Here is a 4,518-nt window from a genome sequence, read left to right on the forward strand (position 1 = left end):
TATATTCCCTTCCTGTTCTCCCACCTGTTCGTTCGTGCATTCTTTCCAAAAATCGGGACTTTTGCCACGGAACGTGGGACAAATTGTTTAAAAGCGGGACGTTTGGTCACCCTATCTTTGCTGTAGGAACCACCCAAAGTTTCAAAGTATGGGGACATAGAGGTAGTGCCTCTGGATGTGTGCGTGCTTTGGTGACCCAATCAGAAGCAGTGAAAGGCAGGAGGAGGTTCCTGGGGTCTTCCCAAGAAGCAGAAGTCAGGAGGGAGCAAAGGAAAGGGGAGAAGAAAGAGCCTTGTGTGGTGGGGCAGAGAGGGGCCAGGGCCAGGGGCAGGGGGATGCATTCCTCCACTCTCAGGAGCTGCTCTTGGGCTTCAGCAGACCTCTTTGGCAGGGACCAAGTTGGCCAGGGTAGCTCAGTCACCGCATGGTTTTAGTCTTCTATCCCACATAGCCAACAATATCTTTGATATACTGATCATTATATTTCCTTCAGGAAATCACTGTGTGAATTATAATGTGAAACAGAAATGGCAAAAATTCATTCCAGGTGAAATCCCTTCCATCCTGACACATACAGATACATTAACAGTATGTGCCACATAATAACCCCATAATCCTAACATGATGATTGAAAAGAAAGGTTTTTGATCAGCTAGTAAATGTTGGTTTGCATTATGTAACTGTAGATTAATTGATCACAAATACATAGTGAAAATCACATGTACAATGTTAACTGTAAAATTACTTTCTTCACTGTAATTTGATGAAAAAATTATTTTAAAGAATCTCTTTGTATGCATCTCTAGTGTCATTGCCGTTGTCATCACCAGAGCCGCGTTTTGGGTTGTCTAACACAGTGTACTGGAGTACACCACTTTCATAGCATCACCTTCTAAATCTATGTGATAAAGACACTGGAATTTTATCCTAAGTCACAGATAGGCATTTGTATAACATGACAGCATTTCTTTTTGTTCACATCGATGTGATATTCCTGATTTCAACAACCTAACCCACCCATTTTTTACCACCTTTTCTTACAAAACTTTCTATTGTGACGTATACATACAAAACAATATATACTACATATATGTAATATTTTTAAAACTGCAATAAAATGGAGATCTGTGGACCCTACCACCCACCATAGGAAATAGAACATGGCCAATTTCAGTGCTTGTCTCTAATAACATTCCTCCCCCTCCTCACACGTACCCCATCTTGGATTTTTTAAATTATTCCTTGACTTTTTCATATAGTTTCACCATATATGTGGTTAACTTTATGCAAGATATACTTTTTTTTGCTATTTTCCAATTTTAATAAATGGATTCTTAGCATCTGTCTCCTGTGACTTGCTTCTTTTGTTCAGCATCATGTTTTGAGACTCATGTGTCTTGATAAATATAAGTGAGTTCCATCATATGAATATATTTATTTGTCCATCATAGAGTTAAGGGCCATTTGGGAAATAACAGTTATTTCCTATTACAAACCATACTTCTATAAACATTCTTGTATGCATACAAACTTATCTACTCGTACAAAAATTCCCCAAGATACACAGTCAGGACTATTATTACTGAGTAATGTGATAGTAGCAATTTACACTCCCACCAGAAGTGCATAAGAGACCTCATTCCTCTGCAAACTTGCCAACATTTGGTATTGTCCACTTCCTAATGTTTTACATATCCCGTGGTTGAGAAAATGTATCATATTGAGGGAGGATTCCCCAGAAAAGTAAAGTCTGAAGAACAAAGGCTTCTCACAGAAGCCCTAAGACACCTCTGCAAGATCCTTTCCATGGTAACTCAGCCCTTAGGAATTTATAAAACATAGCTTCCTGGGTCCTTGAAACAGAGGCTTGCTGCTTGCTTCTGCTTCTATAAACCCTGCACCTGCTTTTTTACCTTTTTCTTTTTTTTTTTTTTTTTTGAGACAGAGCCTCAAGCTTTCCCCCTGGGTAGAGTACTGTGACATCACAACTCACAGCAACCTCCAACTCCTTCCTGGGCTCAAGCGAGTCTCCTGCCTCAGCCTCCCAAGCAACTGGGACCACAGGCACCCACCAGAATGCCTGGCTATTTTTGGTTGCAGCCATCATTGTTGTTTGGTGGGCCCTGGCTGGATTCAAATCCACCACCTTAGGTGTATGTGGCTGGCGCCCTAGCCACTTGAGCCACAGGCACCACGTCTGCTTTCATACCTTCAGTGAGAGGTAATATGGTAATTTTTTTGTCTGTCTACTTGTGATTCCAATAAAAGGACAGGGACAGAGCTGATCAAGGAGCTCAGCCAGTTTTGGACTCTAGTCTGCTGTGGCTCTGCCATCTGAAATAAAGCCCTTCTTCTTTTGAACAAAGGTATTCAGGTGTTTCTTTCTCTCAGTCAGGACTTGTTTTCTTGCCACATTATTAGGATTTACAGTTGCATTTCTCTATTACTAATGGGAATGAAAGTGAGTCTCCTTTCACAGATGTGTAGGATTTCCTTCTTTCTTTCTTCCCTTCTTTTCTTTCCTTGCTTTCTTTTTTCTTTTCTTTCTTTCTTTCTTTTTATTTTTTTTAATTTCAGGCTATTGAGAGGGTATAAATAACTGGGTTATGGTATTTGCATTTCTTAGGTAGAATCCATCTTGTACTTGTGTCCCACACCCCAAAAGTGTGCCAAACACCCTTACACTGTTCCCATTAAGTGGGAGCACACCAACCCCCTCCCTACCTCCCTCTCTCTTCTCCTTTATTCCTTTTCCACAACCTGAATTGAATTGTGTTTTCCTCTTATGTGTCTGTGTATTAGATCATCTATAAGCTTCATATTAATTAGTATTGAGTACGTTGGATATTTGCTTCTCCACTCTTTTGTTACTTTACTAAAGAAAATGTGTTTCAACTCCATCCAGGTTAATACAAAAAATGTAAAGTCTCCATCTATTTAATGGCTGAATAGTATTCCATGGTGTACGTATAACATCCTGGGTTAATCTATTCCTAGGTTGATGGGCATTTACATTGTTTCTACATCTTGGTGATTGTAAATTTAACTATGATAAACAATCTAGTGAAAATGTATTTATGACAAAATGATTTTTTTTTTCTTCTGAGTAGATGCCCAAATGGAAGATATAATTTGAGTTCTTTCAGGAGTCTCCATAGTTCTTTCCAAAGAGGCGATTGTAGTTTGCAGTCCCATCAACAGTGTAAAAGTGTTCCCCTCTCTCCACATACTCACCAACATCTGCAACTTTGGGACATCATGGTGTGGGCTATTCTCACTGAGGTTAGGTGATGTCTCAGGGTGGTTTTGATTTGCATTTCTCTGATGATTACCAATAACAAGCAGTTTTTCATATGTTTGTTAGCCATTTATCTGTCTTCTTCAGAGAAGGTTCTGTTGCCCAGTGATAGATGGCATTGTTTGCTTTTTTTCATTGATTAATTTTGAGTTCTCTGTAGATCCTATTTATCAAGCCTTTGTCACATTTATAACATGCAAATATCTTTTCCCATTCTGAAGGTTGTCTATTTGCTTTTATTGCTGTCTCCTTAGCGGTGCAGAGGCTTTTCAGTTTAATTAAGTCCCATTTGTTTATTTTTTGTTGTTGCAATTGCCATGGAAGTTATCTTCATAAAATCTTTCCCCCTGCTGACATCCTCAAAAGATTTTCCTATACTTTCTCTTAGGATTTTTATAATTTCATGCATTATATTTAAATCCTTTATCCATCTTGAGTCAATTTTTGTAAGTGGTGAAAGGTGCAGGTTCAGTCTTTTACATGTGGTTATTCAGTTCTTTTTTTTTATTATTAAATGATAGCTGTGTACATTAATGCAATCATGGGGTACAGTGTGATGTTTTCATATACAGTTTGAAATATTTTCATCAAACTGGTTAACATCACCTTTATGTCATTTTCTTAGTTATTGTGTTAAGACTTTTATATTCTACTTTTAGAAAGATTCACTTGTACTCTTGTAAGATAAACCATAGAGGTGATCCCTCCAATCACCCTCCTTCCACCCATCTATCCCGCTCCCCTCCCCCCCCCCATATTATTAGGCTACAATTAGGTTATAGCTTTCATATGAACCTTTGGCCAACCTAACCAAGAAAAAAAGAGTAAAATCTCTAATCTCATCAATCAGAAACGGTAAAGATAAAATAACAACAGACCCTTTAGAAATTCAAAAACTCCTTAATGAATATTACAAGAAACTTTATTCCCAGAAATATGAAGGAAATCAACCAATACGTGGAAGCATGCCACCTCCTAAAACTTAGCCAGAATGAAGTGGAAATGTTGAACAGGCCTATATCAAGTTCTGAAATAGCATCAGCTATACAAAATCTCCTTAAAAAGAAAAGCCTGGGACCAGACGGCTTCACATCAGAATTCTACCAAACCTTTAAAGAGAAATTAGTAACTATATTAATTAACCCTTGCCAAAATATAGAAAAAGACGGAATACTACCCAACATATTCTATGAAGCAAACATCACCTTGATTCCCAAACC

Source organism: Otolemur garnettii, unplaced genomic scaffold, assembly GCF_000181295.1.
Source record: "Otolemur garnettii isolate 467f Iridium unplaced genomic scaffold, OtoGar3 scaffold00202, whole genome shotgun sequence".
Taxonomy (NCBI): domain Eukaryota; kingdom Metazoa; phylum Chordata; class Mammalia; order Primates; family Galagidae; genus Otolemur; species Otolemur garnettii.